Source organism: Poecile atricapillus, chromosome 2, assembly GCF_030490865.1.
Source record: "Poecile atricapillus isolate bPoeAtr1 chromosome 2, bPoeAtr1.hap1, whole genome shotgun sequence".
Classification (NCBI taxonomy): Eukaryota; Metazoa; Chordata; class Aves; order Passeriformes; family Paridae; genus Poecile; species Poecile atricapillus.
In genome coordinates, this window is record NC_081250.1 from 106,881,457 (window position 1) to 106,900,744 (window position 19,288).

Genomic DNA, 19,288 nt, shown 5'->3' on the forward strand with positions numbered 1-19,288 from the left:
AGGTTTGTTGTTAGTATTTCTTCCTGACTGGAGAAGCTGACAGGTTGAGGCAATACTAAAAGCCTCATGGCAATGAAGAAGGGTACCTGAAATCTGAACATTTTTAGACACACACAAATACACACTCTATTGAGAGCTCCCATTCCAAAACGGGGTGGTGAGTGGGGGGTGTTCAGATAAAATTACTTCAGTAATTCCTCCCTGTCCTATAAACTGAATTGGTAAGATTTAAGCTAACATTTCATCTTGACATTACTAATACGTGTGTGTGAGCATTCAGTTTACACTTTCAATACAGCCTGTCAGATTAGATCTGTATACCTGCTACCGAATAACAAGGGTACTATTGATTTTTCATTATTTTCAAGTATTTGTTTTCTTCAGTTGAGCACATTCTATTTATTTTGGCATGGCTAACAGAGAAACCAAAGCAACTTAACCTCTTCTCAGAAAGATTTAAGACTTGACAGGCATCAGAGCTTCAACAAACTGTTTGTTCCCATAGCGGTTTGTAACAAAGAATTGTCCTGCTAATTACTTTATTAACTGTTTATTCACTTAATTTTATAACTAAACCTGCAGTGTAGAGTGCAGACAGAGGTCGTCTGCAGGTTATGGAGGAACACTTTTCTTCCAGAAAGACTTGAAATGTACTGGCAATGTGTTTTGTGATCTTGTGACTGTTCTGAGACTTTGTCAGGTACGCACCAGGCGTCCTCCATCTCAAGTGTCATCCCGCTTTCTACTGCAAAAGCATCTACAGTGAAAAAAGCAAAAGCGGTTTATAAAATTATTTATATTCAGTAGAGGTTTAGCAATGAGTGTTGCCAGGTGGTTTAAGGGAAAAAAAAAAAAAAAAAAAAAAAAAAGAAAAAGGATCCCAAACCTGTTTGTTGTTTTCTGATAAAACAAATTTTATTTGACAATGAAATATTCTTCCTGCAGCAAGTACCATCAGGTAATGCAGATGCTTCCCACCTTGATGAAAGTGGACAAGCTCTGTCCCTTTCTCAGGGGACCACTCAAAGGCTACAGCAGCTGGGTGCCCTCTGTCCTGGTCCACCTAGCACTTTAATAGCAAATCCCATGGGGATTGTTTTGGACACTACTGGCGACACCGTGCATGTTGTATATTCAGAATTAAGTATAAACTGAGAGCGCTACAAGCACATGTCTATTTGAAAACACATTTTCAAGCACATGTACGTTTGAAAAGTCTTAGCCATGCCTTTTTCTCCCTCCTCGAGGCGGACGTGCAGTGGTGTGCTCCTATACTGGCACCTAGTGGGGAGTGCTCGGGAGATGGGCAGATGGGGAGGGCAGGCTGCGCTGAAAACCACGCTCACCCCGCCCAATACCTGGGATGCATTGTTTTTTATCCTGGTTCTTCGAAAGCGCTTCTCGACTAGCACATTTTTAGCAGGTTTCCTTCTCGCTGCTGCTTTTGCAGCCTTCCTCTTCTGTCCAGCACCTATGCCAGACTCTTTCCTGAAAGTCTTCACCATGCCAAGCCATCTGCTCCCATCCAGCCAATCCTCTGGGACTGTAACCTCCTTCATACAAGCTGGCAACCCCACCTATGACCCCCTCCTCCTGTGTTTTTTACTGGATCCCCTCGTAGTAGCCAATACACTTTCCCTCCCCCGGGTCCCCTGCCTTGACCTGGGCCTAGCAGGTCTCTCAGGAAAGCTGGCGACCACTGGTGCTGCTTCCTGCCTTGTAGCTTGTGCTGCCTCTCTGGCCTCAGAGGAAAGAGCTGCCTCTTACCCGGCAAAGGACTTCCTCCACCAGTTCCCATCACCCTCGGGAGTCTTGTGTCCCACAATTGTCCCATTTTAGCTGAAACAGCAAAATTCTCAACCTACCACTTCTCCCAAGGTCCACCCTGCGTGGTTGGAGCATCTGAAAGGAAACACTGCAAAGGCGTGACGTTCTGCCAAAAAACATTTACCTTCTTCTTACCATCTTTACAAAAAGGACAACTTTCCTGAGGAGTCCCCAGAGTTGGTCTCAAATATGCCAACCCAAATTAGACCCCCTGAGTAGCCAGGTAATACCAATGTAATTGTATTTGCCCTATAGTGCCCCTGGTTTATACCACCGCAGTTAAAGCAAATATTTTCAAGCGCTTAGGGCATCAGGAGCACTTTCAAGCTCAACTTCTTCCAGCAAGGAACTGGACAACAGGGGGTCAAGGTGAACTGCAGTCTTACAGGAGAGCTGATCACCAGAGAGATGTGCTTCCCATGCACTGCACTATTTTACTTCAAAACTCAATGAGGAGCAACAGAAACACCTACTGATTCCCTACGGTTATTTCTTGTCCCACTAAAAATTTCCTCGACTTCTCTCACTCGAGCTACAAATCCAGTCAGAGGGTGATGCCTTTCCCTTTGTCTACCCATTCATCTTCCGTTGTGGAAGAAGTCTTTGCATCCATCTTGAAGGAATCTTATTGTTGGTTATGTTGCTAAACAGCCCTCCATAGCACATGGCCTGTAGCCATGATTTACAGCCTGTTTCTAGCTGCACCGTGATTCAGCTGAGTTTTCCATTGAGCAGTTGATGTGAACGCTAAACCTATTCAAGGCTAGCAGCATTTCTGTGATTCATTCAACTTGAGGAAACACTGGAAATTTATTAGGATGTCTTTACAGTCCCGGAAATTGCTATGGGACTCTGTCAGTAACAAAGGAACAGGAATGGCTCACAATTTTATTGCGCTTTCTCATCTGCATTAGGTAATGCAGCCTTTGTCTTTTTTTCAGTTTTTAAGTCAAACTCTGTCATGGGCTGAGGCTCTGTGAGACTTCCTGATCCTGCAATTTTATCGTAAGTTTCACTATTACTTGGTGCTTTCTGTAATGCTCCAGCTTTTGGAATCACTTGATTTTTCTACCTGACAACCTGGGCTTAATGAAGAAACCAAAACTCCATCCCTTGCAATGATGAAGAGCAGCAAAAAAACATTAACCAAAGCTACTCCCAAGCCAAATGACAAAGGAAAACTTGATTTCATGTTTAAGTTTCAGGACATTTTTACACTGCTGATTTTGGCTTATGATTCCTGAATTTCTGAGTGCTGTTGGGGATGTTATCTGGAAGAAAAGGGGGAATTAAAAGAAGCCATCTACATCTCTTTGTTCCTCTATTTGCAATAGCCTCAACCCATCTTAGCACACCAGCTGAAATCAGGCAGTGGTCAGCAAGTTTGGCCCATTTTTCCCCTTCAGGCTGAAACCTCCAACCTACAGAGGCAGGTGTCTGCAGAGTCAGCTGCTCTGCCCTCTCAGCAATGTGCCACACTAGACTTCCCTCCCCTGATGATAGCCAAATGGCAACAAGGCTTGGGATGAAAGTAGAAATTTTTTTTCATAGTTTGAGAAAGAAGAGCCTGGCTTATGCAGATGGCTGCACCCAAGCCACAGAGTACTGGGGAACTCTACCACGTGTGCTTTTGCCCTTATCTCTCCCCGACAGGGCTGTGCTGGGTGTCAGTCACACCGGCGCCAAAGGCCTTCTGGCTCCTGACACCCAGGGACAGATGCGGGGAGCTGCGAGCACTGGCCATGCTGCAGGAGACAAGGCACAGCAGGAGGGCTCACGCTTTGCCCTTGCTGAAGCTGCAGATCTACTCTAACAAACGCCCAAACTGGGAGGATATCCTTGCATTTAGCCAGCAAAAGGAGGAGGGGATGCCATCACCACCTTTCCCTTTCTCACTCTCACTGGGAGCTGACGCACCCCGGGGTGTTCCTGCCAAGGCCACACAGTGAGCAGGCAGGCTGTGTATGGTGAGTGCAGCATCTCACCTGCCATGAATTTCTTCCCTGTACCATGTGGTTTAGTTAAGCACTACACACATCAGGAGAGGAGAACACGATGCAGCCGTGGCAGGGAACTGCTTCATTTACACCACTGAGTCACCCAAGTGCTCAGGAGAAAGGTACAAACCACAGGTCAGTTCTGGGAAGGCCATCCTTTCTGGTGACTGGTCTCTTTCCAAAATACTCATAGCAGCGATCTCAGGGCCAGTAGTGCTTTTGTTAAAGCAAAAAGATCTTCTAGAGCAGTGCAGAGTAACCCACAGCCCTGGCTCAAGGCACTTTCTGTAATTTAATACAAGTTGTAACAAATTGGTGTTACATGGAAAGGGAGGGAACAGCAGAGATAACAGCTTGGAGCTTTGGGTACTTAGATCTTGAGCTTCATGGCTGTGAATTCTTCAGGCTGGGATTTTCAAACAGCCTTAGGAAGTTGGATTTATAAAAGGATGGACTGAAAAAGAGAAAGGCATTTTTCCCTTAGTATCCTACATAACATTTTGAACCCTCTACTCACATTCATGACTACTTACTCCAACAAGGAGTCATGTTATATGCTGCAAAAAGAAGCCTGCTTGTTTTTAAGACATGTGGTTGTGTTTCAAAATAGCATAAAATCTTCTTAGTTGCTGATAGAGAGAGGCCACAGTCAAACAAAAAGACTGATGGATTAGAACTCAAAGGGAAAACCGGCCTTTAGGGATACCAAACAATGTTCACACAGCACTCGGTTATGAGGACTTCATTATGTACCAATTTAAGTTTATACATACCAAATGTTCTTGAGTCAGCAAAACAAGCGGGACTGCCTCATTCCAGTATATATTTTTTTCCAGCTTTGTGATGTATTTTTTAAATAAAGGATCATCAATAACCATGACAGGGTTCCCTCAGAGGATGGACATCCCAGCATGCCATGAAGTTGTCTCTCCCGAGAAGAATTTCGCCAAGCTTGAGGGAAATCATAAACTATTTAGGAGGATTGAGATTCACAAAGCTCTCCCAGCCAGCTGCATCACTGCTTGTGAGCAGGTCCTGGAGGACAGCTAAAGACACTGGAGCCCATCAAGGAAAGTCAACAGCCAAGAACCTTGCCCAGTTGTGAACAGATGGGAAAGAGAGAGGAGGAATCAGAAGAAAAAAAGAGTAGGGAAGTTAAAATCTCCTCATGCTCTCTAAGCACTGGCTTTGGGAATATTGCTTACAATATAATGATACTTGTGTCCAAAGCTTACAGAGGCAGTTACTGCATAAATTGAAGGAAATTATTAAAAAAGAACAAACTTGCAGCCCTGAGGAGCCTTCACTGGGGAGCTGCACCAGTTGAGGGTGGTTAAAATCTTTCACAGATACTACTGTGCTGCATTAGATATTGCACCACACCACCAGCAGTGATACATGCCAAAGTCTGTCCAAGGCCTTGACGAGGAAGTACAACAAAAGAACTGACTTCATCTGGGGCTAGCTTTAAAGACTGACCAGTTTGCCGAATACTCTGGAATTGCTTTGTGTCAGAACAAGAGTCTGGCAGTGGCAACTCTCTCCCCACCATTCAGACACTTACCTCACCCCTTGGATTAGAGATGTGCCCACCTCTGTCTACAACTGATCCCCCCACTCACATAAGCAGCAACAGCCTGCTGATAAGATAATCAAAGCAAATGGTTTGTATTAGATGGCAGCTTAGTCCATCTTTTAAAGAAAGCCATTCAGTTAGGCACAAAAGTGGCATCCAAACAAGCAGCCTGTTTTTCAAGAACTACTAAGCACCAGGTATATGCCCTATATAGTTCCAGCATATACATAAATAAATATGTGTGTGTGTGTGTGTGTATACATATATATATTCACCCCATCTATATGTTGTTTAATAATTTCAGGAGGTCGCTCCTCACTTTAGTAAAGCGGGTCCTTGGGTACCTAAGAGTATACTTGGAAAACTGACTTCAGGCTTTTTTTTTTTCCTTTTTTTCTCTCTGTTTTTTTTTCTCTTTTTTTTTTATTAATCTTGGCCATAAATTCTATCATGAATGAGTCAAAACCCCATCTGCTCTAAATTTACACTTGATTTCATGCACAAATAGGGTTCACACATGTAAGTCCCGTCATTTGTGTGTTCCCAGAGGCAGTGCATAAATTACCTATGCACAAAACAAGAGGTCGGTCAGCTTTACCTCGTGTGCTGCTGAGTAAGTGCACATCAAAGGGCATATTGTGCTCCTGGAATGAGAATGAGGAGTCCTGACATGGGTCTCCAGCTCCACAGAGAAATGCTGCTTTCCTTGGGCACAAAGAAAGCCCCTAAAACCTTTCCTAAAAATTTGCCAAAATTATTCAGCCAGTGGAAAGTTCAGAAGGAGCCAGGGTTTGGTTTAGCACCAACAACTAAGACATAGGTCTCACAAAGTTGTTTGAAATCCAGCTTTGGTCTTAGAACAGGCAGTAGCTAGAAATAATGTCCATTTTATAACTGAGGTCTGAGAAGTTTAAATTGAAGTAAAAATGCTTCTATGTGATCAGTATGAAAGGAGGTGAGACACATTCAAAACAAGTTCGCTGGAGACTATCAAACTCTGTAAAAATCACAGGGTAAACGCAGATCAGACAATGTGAAGTTAAATACAGAATGCTCTGCCAAAAGTGCTATCTGCAAAAGGGTGCTCAGCAGCACAGGGCTGTGATGTCACTCCTTCAGTCCCTTTTCTAGGTGAAATTTTGTTGGAAAACAAGTGCTTCAAAAAATTTTTCATCTCACTTTGGCTGTTTTGTACTCTGGTCATAATCTGTACAAAAAGCAGGACCTTAGTGAGAATTGAGTAAGGAAAAACACTGACTCTGAATAGATCTTTTCCAGATAAATAAATTTAAAACACAGTAAAACACAATGACTACCACAGCTTGCAAATTAAGGGAGTAACTGGTGCATAGTGAGGCACTGATGTATAGCCTGGAGGAGGAACAACTTCATCGAAACTACAAACAATTCATTTAAAAAAAAAAACACTTTGAAGAAAAAAAATTGTCTCCAGACCAGCTTGTGAATAAAGCACACCAAAAAGCAACTCTGATACTCCATTAGCAGCATAAAAATGGAACTGTCCCCTAAGTCTGGCATAAAATTTAATTTCTTTTTCTTAGAAATATAGCTGTTTTGACATCTCAAGCTAACTGCTCTAGTGCTGCTTGGACAATACTCAGTACCAAAAAATACAGTGCCCTTCACAGGCATCTGAAGTTGTCTGAATGGAGCTCAGGCCAGGATCTGCTCTGAGCCCTGCAATGCTGGCAATGGCCATCAGCCCACACCACACTTCTGCTGCCTGAACTGACCAATCCTGACCACGAGATAGCATCTCCAAAGTGGGACATCCCAGCTTTGTCAGAGCCTGGCTGATACACTGTGAGGTACACCTCATGTCATCAGGCCACATGGGCCAAGGGAAGACGGAATGAGTTTTCTCTGTTTTAACTTCATCCATCTTTTCATCCCCAAGACCAAAGCCATGACCTTTAAGTCAGCCTAGCAGGATCCTTCTGGTGACCTGATGAAAATGGGAGTCACAGCTTGAGAAATGAGCTACAGATTCACCAGATTAAAGTGGAGGAAAAAAGAGTCCAACACCTCTTCCTCCAAACTGGCCACATCCATTTGTGTTAAAGTAACCGTGAGATTCCCAAAGTAGTCATGAGAGGCTAGGCATACCCCTAAAGGCCTCCATGAAGATTTCAGATTCTGGATATCTTTTCTGGAAGTAGTTTTTTATTTCCCTGATTCACAAATGTTCCTTTCTTCCAAAATCCTGAGGGATTTTACTTTCCTTTTCTCCCCCTTTTCCACAAGGATAACAAACAGTCCCATTTGCAGTTTCCTGTTACATTTTATGTTTGTTACTTCTAAAAGATACAGCAAAACTGTCTTCAAGTCTTACTCAAGATCTGGACAAAGTTTCAACTGCTATAAAAAAAGCAAAGTTTTGGCCTAAACTTACTTCACATTAAGGGTCAGACTGGTGATCATTTAACATTAAGTGTCTTGTTTCCTTTACGAGCAGGGTTTTGTGAGAGCTACTTTAACATCCACATGAGTACAAGCATGAAAGTCCACAGAGACAAAGAGATTTTACAGAGGCAAGTGTATGTCCAGGTAGGGTTTTTTAGATGTTCGAGAGATACACAGATGTAACATATCCATGTTCAGGATGCAGGTAGGTACAGTCCAAATCTACATCTCAGTCTTACTCGGAAATAAAAATCAGAGAGAGAACTTGGCAAGATATTTTCTGGAGTTCAAGCAAGGAAGACTTTTGACAAAGAATGCTCCAGTAAAACCATGTCTTAAGACTTTTTTTTTTTCTCTATTTTTTCAGTCAAAATACCAACAGCAAATCATTTTTTTAATCACTTCCCTGGCTTTGTAATACACTGTTAGCTTACACTGTGTGCTCCATGTAAAAAAAATGATTGATTCCTCAATCATTAAGAAAACATGCAGTACCAGCATTAGCTTGTAACTTTTCAAATCTTGGCAGAGCTTGCATTCAACCTCTCAGCTTCCACTCAACTTTCTTGTCTTGTTTTTGAGTTTGCTACTTTTAAGCACAACTAAAGGAATTCACTCTCCCTCTTCCCGTGCTCAAAACCAGACTTTTGCATCAATCAGTCTCACTGGCACTTCACCACTAGGCTTCATATATTTCTGTGCTGTGATTGCAGATAAGTTCTTTAAAACAAAAACTTTTAAAAATCTAAGTTTAACAGCATCTGAAGGTTAAATACTGTGCAAAACGAGAGAAGACAGTGACAGGAGAGCACTCAATCACCATGTAGTTTCTCATCCCAATGAAAGCATCCTTTGAGAGTCTGCCTAGGTGTTGTCTAGCTTATATGATACAGTGCAGTGCCCATCAACACTTCTGTTTGGAAGTTTGCTGCTTAGAAATCACCAGCAGGCTCATTACTCATAAATCAGAAGAAGGCTTTCAACCAGGCCTGGGAATCTGGAGACACTGCATGAAGAAGGAGCTCTGTTTGCTCCACGGGTTTCAGACCACGGTGGGGGTTGGCTTGGCTTCCTACCCTGGTGCATTCAATCAAGTGAATTGCACAATCATGCTGCTTGGCTCTATTTAATGTAACACTTCCTGAAATGTCATTTGTGAGCAGTACAAGTTATGGTTGTTGGAAGGGCTGGGGGGTGTCCACATTTATTAATGTAAAGCAAGGTATCTAAGGGAGAAGGGAAGACAGGAAGGTATTCTTACCATTGGAGAGATTGAAAAGTGCCTATGTAATTAACATATATTTTTTGTCCCTGCAACACCAGGTGGGAAGGATCTCCTTGCAGCTAGATAGGTTCTCACTGATTATAGTAGTCATGGGGTATCTTGCTGGCTGCAGTTTAATTTTCCAAATCTTGACTTCAGAACTTGCATTGAAGTGGTCTTTTTTTTTTTTTTAAATTTAAATAAGTCTCACCTAAACTGAAAAAAAAACCAAAGCGAAGAGTACTTGGAGAAAGGATTCTTGTCCCCAGAGGCTCTGGAAATGCCTCATCTCATCTTTCACAGGACACAGGTTGAACAAAATAGATTGCTTGAGGTCTGTCTTTCAATAGGATTTCTGAAACAGGAATTTTTGCAGATGGACAAGATAGCATTAGTAATAATGCCCTCACAGACTTCAGACTCCAAAATTGTCTTTCCAAACAGTAAGGTCAATGCAAATGAGTATCAGTCCACTTTGGACATGTATGTGTAGAGACCAAAATACCATCTCTAAGCTGATCAATACCTAAGCCAGTTTAATATGTGGTTTCTGTATTTCAATCACCCCAGAGGTTCCAAAAAACTGCTGAGGCCAATGGGAGTTTTCCAGTGACATCAGTTTACTTTGCAGTAGGGCATTCACCTAAAAACCCAAAGGTTAGAAGTTTTCTTGCTCTTGCTCTTCTCTTATCTGCTGAGATAGACAAAGTCCAGTTTAGCGCTAGTGTAAACAGAGATGTATGTAGTTGAGGAGCATCAGTAATTTAAAGTACCAAATAACTGGCTTCCACCAGGGACAATTATTATATGAAATACACTAGTGATGTCTCCAACCTCTCTTACCATGGAAATGCTGAATAAGCAAAAAGAAGTAGGATGGGTAATATCATATTCCACAGGGAGCACTATTCTTAATAGCACTATTCCACAAGCACTATTCCTAATTCAAACCCATCAGCTGTTTTAAGAGAGGAAAAGGTGGTTCATCTCAACTCTCCTCTACTTCAATACAAAGCATCTGCTTTTTCGTCATCAGGGAGATTGTGTCACTGAAATAGAGACTGCTACCTGGATTACAAAAAAAAACCTGCCAATTAATTAATTAATTTCCATACAGCCAAAAATAATAGCACTTGAAAGTCACTTGGCCTATATCTGTTGAAGAAAGACATCTCTCTGCTTTGGTAACTATGGAGAACCTCAAGGGAAAAGAATGCAATATATTGACTGATATCTGTGTGTTTTGGCAAGTTCATTGGCTGTTCTTTATATTCTTCACATATTTCTGCCTTTCAGTCTGTGCTTCTATGAGACCCTCCTACAGGATTAGATTTAGTAATCTGCATTATTAGGACTCCTCCATGTGCAGTTGCTGTTAGCAACCAGCATTGAGGCAAATACATTTCTGCTTTGGAATAGCATAAAAAAGCTACAGCAAAATCATGGAAATTACTATTAGTCAATAAAAATGAAAAATAATTGTGTACCACAATATGCTTCTATTTCTGTATTTCCAGCCATACAGTTTTTCTGTAGGTAGTGGGAATGTGCTGTCTTCTTCTTACCATTTGCCATCATCATAGCATCACCACAAAATCTGTAGGCATGAACCTGTGTGTTGTATGCCCAACTGATAAGGCCAAGTGTTCTCAGAGAACGACAAAAGTAATGCTGGGTATTTGCTCAACTGCTGTACCCTCTAGACTCATTTTAAGTCTATGTGACCAGAAATCTACTATGTTTTAAAAGGTTCTGCTAGAAAAGCAGGGGTATTAGTAAACATTTTTTGTAAATTTTGCAGAACTGTGACTGCAACTTCATATTTGTTTATTTAAAACTAAATGCTTTGACTCTGACTCAGTTTCTGAGAATCACTAGTGAAACAACTGACAGAAGTTGAATTTTTTTTTAGCGACAGTATTTCTAGAAGAATAAAAAGAGGCTGTGCTGGTTTGGGCTGGGATAGAGTAAATTTTTTTCATGTAGTTGGTATGGGGCAATGGTTTGGATTTGTGCTGAAATAGTGTTGATAACACAGGGATGTTTTAGTTACTGCTGAGCAGCACTTGCACAGCATCGAGGCCTTTTTTGCTCCTTACACCACCCTACCAGTGAGCAGGCTGGGGGTGCACAAGGTGTTTAGAGGGGACACAGCTGAGTCCAGCTAACCAAAGGGACATTCCATACCATATGTCACCATGGTCAGCATATAGAGCTGAGAGAAGAAGAATAAGGAAGGGGGAACATTCTGGAGGGATGGCATTTGTGTTCCCAAGTCACCATTAAACATGATGAAGCCCAGCTTTCCCAAGGATAGCTGAACACCTGCCTGCTCATGGGAAGTGGTGAATGAATTCCTTGTTTTTCTTTGCTTGTGCATGGCTTTTGCTTTACTTATTAGACTGTCTTTATCTCAAAGCCACAAGAATTTTCACTTTTACCCTTCCCATTCTCTTCTCCATCCCACTGTGAGGGGAGTGAGCAAGTGGCTGCATAGAATTTGGTTTCTGGCTGAGATTAAACAATGACAGAGGCAAAGATTTGTTTTGTTCTTTGGGTACCTTTTCTTGTATCAGTCTCTTTTGGTAGGTTTTTATTTACTGTCTCATGTAACTTCTTTGCTACTGAAACTTCCTTTGAATCCATACCTGGGGAGGAACAAACATCACTCCCTACAGCAAATTAATTTATATGTATGAGATATATTCAAACAATGAATTCCATGTTGTTTGACTCTGTTACTATTGCTGAAAATTCTTAGAGATGTTACCTAGATCAAAAAAGATGTCTGCTCTGCACTGGATAATTTTCTTTTTGGAAAAAAGTTGAACAATTTGGATGCCAGATGAAGAAAATTACTGCTATCTGTGTTCACTGGTTTGTCTGAACAAGAACTGACTTCAGCGTACTAAAGAGAAACAATGCCAGGGTAAGATAGAGTAAATCTTGCTTAGTCAGTGCCTTCTGATATGTTTTACAGCAAAATAAAGTGTATGCTGCCTTCAGCCTGCTTTAAAAGCATAATCCTGATCAAGTCTGTGCTGGAGTTCTCTTGAATCATAGTGTGCTCTTTGGAACTAAGTGATGTTTTGCTTGAATTTCATCCCTTTGATTAATAGAGTGTGTTTATACCCCTTCCCTCTTGTTTGTGGATGGAAACAAAAGATCTGCTGAACAACATGGGGAAATGTTTTCATCAGGGACTAATACTATAGAAAATAAAATGTGTGCATGAGTGAGAGCATGTGAGTGGGAAAAAACTCCTCCCTTTATTTTCTGTCAAGCTGATGGTGAGACTGGAGAAGACCCAATTCCTCTGGAGAGTTTATTTAAACTGTGATACAAAAGATATTATGAAAAGACAGAGGGACCTCTGACATCACTCAGCTGTTTTATTGACTGTGGTAACAAATTTGCTCTTGGTTTGAACCCCTGGACCAAAGGTAGCTTGAAGGAAGAATCTGAGCTTGAGGCGGTATTAGAACTTGGAGAAGGATTTGGGAGAAGGAGAGCTGCACTTAACATGAAGTTTGGTGCTGCCCAGTGGTTAAAACAAAACTGCTGTCTCATGAAACATTTTGCAGTATGGATTCTGTGGAACTGAGATTCTCAGTCTGGGGAGTGTTTTGCAGATATATCCTTCATCACACTGAACTTCACACATGTCTCAAGGAGGGGCAGAAGTACAATTTTTCCCACAGAAGGTGCAAGAGAAGCACAAAGCCAAAAGGAAGCTTATCTATGAGTTTGTGGACTGTCCTACTGTGAATCATATGGACTTACAGATACTTCTTCACTAGCCAGTAAAGAAGATCCACAGCTCTCATCTGGCCTGGGCTTTCAGTCAGACCGTCTTTGCTCCTGACACACCCCATTTAAGGAAAACTTGGCCTTGTCCTCTGTCCACATGTTCTCTGATGGGAATGGTATTGTCCCACATCCCTGCATGAGGCCTGCATATTGTCTGCACAAGCATCATGTCCAAAATCTCACAGGAACTGTGGTACCAGCTGAATGCTACAGGCAGGGATGTGCCAGTGCTGAATTTCTGCCAGGACCCTGCTCTGTTTACTAACATAGGTGCAACATAACAGATTTCATGCAGGATGACTGATGTACAGTATGCATGAGGAAATATTCATCTCAAATATGTTGACCAGCAGGTTAGAGATGACTTACAGAGTTTGTTAGTTCCCAGAAGATTCATGACGAGGAGAGCAAAGAGGGGCAATGCAAACAGCTAAGCCAGAGTTCACACTGAGATGAGACCATGATTCCAGCCTTATTTGGAGCCAGAGGGTCTTCCCAGAAAAAACACCTTACACTTGTCCTACTATTCAGGCTCAAATTCCAGCCTTCAAACAACAAGTGCAATCATTTCTGGATGAAATTAGAAGAAACTATGCTTACTTAAACCCAGTTCTCATGCAAATATGTTTTTGTCTATGGTGTGCACATGATTGCAGGGAGGTTTTGTTTTGTCTTGCTGTGATCTGAAAGTTCTGTTGTGGGAGTGGAAACCCCTAAGGTGGTGATCACCTGGAACACTGTGATACAGAAGACCTTGAGGTGATTGTTTCCAGCTACACGTTTTCCAGAAAATTATCACAGTGCAAATTATTAAGTTAAAATAATTGCAGTAGGGCCTCAAAGAATGTCATGATTAAGTTTACAGGAGATGTGGAAAAGTGACTCAAAATGTTATTTCCAGCTGATAAGCTGGTACTATTTTAAATGGATTTTTTCTGATAGCAGTGTGGAGTCCAGAAGTCATCCACAGGAAGGACTATTTGATAGTCATTTCTTTCCTTCAGGATTTAGAAGCTTGTGACTCAGCATGAAAAGCAACAATAAATTGGAATATTTCTTGAATTTGTTTTTAGATGGGGTTGTATTAACCATTGCAGCTGGTTGGTAGAGTTAATGATAATAATAGGTACACTACTGAACTACTTTGTCTGTCCTGAGCAAATGCTCAGGTGGAAAACTGCACTAGCAAGGGCTAGCAGGAATCTGGAAAACAGCTCTGTGTCCTTGAGATGGCACTTTGGGACCTCAGAGCAATGGAAAGTTTATTTTTGTTCCTCAGGCCGGACTATTTTCAGGCAAAGAGGTTTTTATACTCTACACATCCATTATTGGTGGGCAAGGCAGCACAGTGTGTACTGCTGACAGATTTCTGCTCTTCTAGTGGGATGGGCGAAGAGATGAGGAAAGACATGTTTAAAAAGTAAGGTATTGATTAGCATAACTGTTTTGCAGCATTACAGCAAGCAGCAAAGTCAGCTGATGAAATGAAATGAAAGTGCTAATGAAATCAGAGTTGAATAATTTGAAGCTTTTTCCTGCCATGTGATGGCATGGGATTTCAGGATATATTGTATAATTTTTGAAAGAAACCCACAGAATTAACTAGCTAGAAGAATATTTGGCATGTACTCAGCAAGGACATGTGGGAAACTCAGTAAGTTGCAAGTGGACAACCTAGTCTCCCTGGTCCTGGCATAGTTTAAGTCCCAAAACTAAAGGAGAGCAATTTGTATTTAGCACTCCTGGACACCGAGGTTATTCTTTGATGAGTAGAGTGTGTCACACTATGAGTGTGACATTTCTGGATTTACACACAGTAAGAAAAAGAGTTTCAAACTTCACTTTCATGTTCTCTCCATCCTTTCTGCAGCATTTTGCAATCTTTCAGTGATCTCTTACATACAGGCTTGTTCAGATCATTATTTCACAAAATCTTTTTAATCAAGGAGAGAGGAGGGTTGGATAAGGGGAACTTATCCAAGTTGTCCTGGACGCAGACTGCAAAACATCAGCCTCCATTTTCACCAAGAGACAAGAGGAAATACCAGGGAAAAGCAGCTAAAGGTCATGGAATGGCACATTTTTTGTGTAGTTTACCAGAAGTATATGAAAACAGCTGTAGAAAGAATGGATAAATTATGTTTTAACTTTGGATTGAACTCAGCATTTTGAACAAAAATGTATCTACCTAACCTATTTATAGCCAGTTCTGTCACAATATTGTATGCTATTGTAAATTTATTAGCTGGCAATGTTTTCTAATAAATCAGTGCACAAGCCATCCTTGTAATAAGGATGCTATAATGAGAAAGATTTTTGATTGAGTTCCTTGTTCTTTTTTTTCCTTGTGACTGTTTATCTCCTGTTGTATTAGGAAATGTCTAAGTTTATATGCCCATATGCTGAGAGAATTAAATACCAACGTGCCAGTGGAAAGTTTTTGTTCATGTGGACAATGTTTCAGTGCTGGTGGCCTCTGCAGAAGATAGGGTCATATTTTTTTGACATAGAATTGCTCAGCTGCCACCAGAGCATGAAACAATAATGGATTATTATATATTATGTATGGCAAAGCAGCTTTTAGCCAGACACGGACTTAGTCACATGAAAATTTAGCTTAGAAGCAGTTTTGCATTCATTATTTTGCCAGTAATATTTGAGAGAAAATAAAATATTACTAAAAAGCATTATAATTGTAAATAAAAAATCTTGCAAATTTATATGCAAGCAAATCTGGGTACTCCCTTTTGTCACTATGAGTTTTTATTAATCTTAAAAGATTTAATAAAAATAATAATACAAAGAAAGAAATTGCCCCTCAGTGCAAATATTTAAAGAATATAAGACCACGAACAGGCTCATCAGTGAACTTAACTCTTAATTTGAACTATTTTGTGAAGTCTTAGAACCCCTATTACAAGAAAGGGCTTAGGAAAATGCTCATATTTTAATCCAAAGTCAAATTTGAATTCAAGTATTTTCACAGCTATGAGTTGCCATTCATTTCTAATAATACTGTCTTCTTTTCTTCTCCTTTTCAGAATACTACAAAAAATTAGTATTAAATTTGAATATGCCACTGGCAAACAAGGGATATTAACTATCAAATAAAATTCATGGTTCAAAAGTCAAGTTTTATTTTGTACTTTTTACACCACTTCTACCTGCCTAACTTACATAATTAGCAAACATTGATTGCTTGCAGAGTTTCACTACTGAATGTGGATCATTCATTGTTGCTGGCAAACTACATATTAAACAGGCAGATTCATGAGAAAAGTTCAATAAATAATTTCAAATTTCCCAGAAGGGAGATGTCAATCTTAACAAATGGGTTTTCTCAAATTGCTTGCTCAGATACATATGGGGGATATAAGACAAATGAGCACTGTGCTTCCCCTATCACATCTCTTGCTTCCTTTTTTTGCTTTGATTACCAAGCCAACAGAGCTCTCAACTGCAAAAGATACAGTGGCTGATGGAGCCCAGCAGGGCACAGTCTTTTTGTACAAGATGTAAAAGACACCAACCTTCTCATAGAAGGATCTTGACTTCAGTTCCCAGACACTTCATGGAAGAAGAACTCACTCCATATCTTCATAGAAACATCAATATGTTTCCTTTGCTTCATTTCTTACAGACTGGTAATTCAATAAAATTCCATCTGTACACAGAATTGAATGTAATTAGTCAGAAATGTACTGTGTGTATCAAAGAAAGGCAAGTAACTGTAAAGTGCATTACATTTCAAAGTCATGATTACATTCACTAAACCCTGACCTTCACCAGCAGAGCTCCACTGATGACAATAATTGTTTCAGTTTCAAATGAAGGTCAGAACCAGACCTGGGCTGATTTAATTCTTCAGGGTGCTACTCAGTGCTAGATTGGGTAACTGTGAGCAGGAGGAAAGGTAGACAAAGGGGGCCAAGTCAAATCCCTGTGGTGGTGATAATAAATGTTTTCAACTGCAATGGTGAAAGGGTTAATGTTTCCTTGCTTATGTACTATCAATAATTTTATTAACTTGTTTTCATTCCTTTCTAATGTTTACGTTCATTTTTAGATTCCATTTTTAATATTTAAATTCAGTTTTAATATTCTCCACAGGAATTTAAAAACAATCTTCTCTTTAAAACTTAATTGTAGCATTCGTTATGCCATAAAAATACATTTTATGTTTTCAGAGCCAATTTTGTGAAGTAATTGGATAATAAATGAATAATAAGAACAACCAGACCCTTATTAACTTTTTAGTCATTAAAGTGACCTAACATTTTAGAAAGAACAATAACTTTTCCAATAATGTTCCAGAATGGTGATTATAATTATAGGGTAACAAAACAAATGTATAAAATGATGCTGTCTTTCTTGGACAGTAGGATGGAAATTTGTAATTATTTACATTTTCCCCAAGCAGCATAAATTACCAGTGTTTCTGTCCCAGAAGGAACTGTGCCCCCTCCCTCTGTCAGGAACACAAACAACCATCTAAGCATTAAGATCGATCCCTCATCCCCCTGCAACGAATCCCCTTCTCCTGAGCAAGTGGATGAGGCACTGGTCAGTACTCTGGGTGCCTACCCTGGGGTCAGCCCGATCCAAACCCCCTACCCGTTTCTGCTGTTGGAATAAGGCCCCATAAAAGCTCAGGAGGTGCCACCAGCTCAGCTGTCAGCAGTGCTTTAGCAGCACCTCTGTATCAAGCACAAAGGGCAGCCTTCACTCAGTTTCCCTGGTGCCAGCTCAGGATAAGAGGAGATGCCCAAAGCGCTGTAGAGCCTCCTCCATCACTTTCCTTCTAACAAAGATCTCCCATACAGGGGCTTGGCCTGAGCCAGGGTGCCTCAGAGAGCTGAGGCATGGGTGGGCTCTTGGTGCCCAGGGGAACCCAGGCAGCCGATACTGCGGGACACCCGTGTTCCTTCCCAAATGTAGATGTTAGCAGAGTGGTCCCAAACCCTTGGGACCTCCCACACCAATTAGTACAATTTATTGTGATGTGTTTGGTCCTGGCTGGGGTCAGGAGAGCCTCATCTGGAGCAGACCAGAGCAGCCCTAGCTGGCAGTGGCCGTGCCACTGCTTGTACCTGCAGAATGGCCACAAGTGATACCAGAAAACATACTGCTATGTGGTTAAGTCCAGGCCTTACCACTGTACAAAGTACCACTTTGGCACCTCACACCACTTATCAGCTTATTCAGATCTATCAATCCATCATCCCAATCCTAATGCTCTCTCCCTAATTTAAACAGTACAGGTGAAATCTGGAGAGACTTGAGCAGCACTGTGGAGCCCCCAAATTATTTGTAACACCTTACAACCAAACATAAGTGGGTGCTCTGACAAAGTGTTGACTAAACTTTTCCTGTCACCTAAGCAACAGTAGAATTTTTGTACTGGAAATCTCACAGTACAAAATATCTTCTGCCTGAGCAAAAGCTGTTTTTCAGTCTTCCCAAGCAGTCCATGAGGACTGGACTTCAGCCTGGTTTCTCATCCCAGTTCTCATCCCTCATGCTGCCAATGCAGTTCAGAAGGAGACTTTAAATGCATGCTAACCCTTAATCACACCAGCAGAGCAATTGAAATTACAGAGGACTTAATTTTAAACACTTCTCTCCCACAGTTCTAAAATAGCCACTGATACAATAAGCAATGAATGACCATGGCGTTTCAGCAGCACAGAGTACAGGGGTATGCCTCAGGCAACACAAACTTTGGATAAGTTTGTTTTCAATGGGAGAAAAAACACTGGAAAGAGCACTGCCCTGACTGCACAGGGCAGGACTTGGTTTTTTAAGATCAAGTAAATACAGTTCATCTCTTTGAAAAAATAACAACATTAAAAAAAGCAGCAGTCGTCCATGGGCTTTCCTTTTCATACTTAGGTATAGTAGGTTGAAAACCAAGAGACAAAAAAGGACAGGTGACAACAATCTCAGCCCAGGACTATTGTGTTGGGCCGAGCTCTGCTGCCCCAGCCACAACACTTGGAGGAAGTGCCACACAAACAGAGGAAGCAGGATTCGGGCTGAGAAGGATTTAGTAACTGCATTACTACGCTCTCAGCACTGATGCCTGTAAAAGATAAAACCTGGGAAAAGACCTCGGGTTCCTACTCCTTATTGTTGCTGCCTGGGATTTAGCTTGTATGTCTGAACTATGTACATATTTCACTGATTTAGGTGGGGCGCCATGAACATATTTATATGGGCTGAGACAGTGACAGGACTGCTGATGTTTACAGTAACAGGTTAGAGAGGCTTTGCCAAAGCATTCTTAGTTTTTAAAAGGATTGGTCCGACCCAGCTCCCTTCCCCCTCTCCATTGTTATTTTGTCTGCTGGATTTACGGAAGAAGGAAATGGTAAATTACAAGAAAAAAAT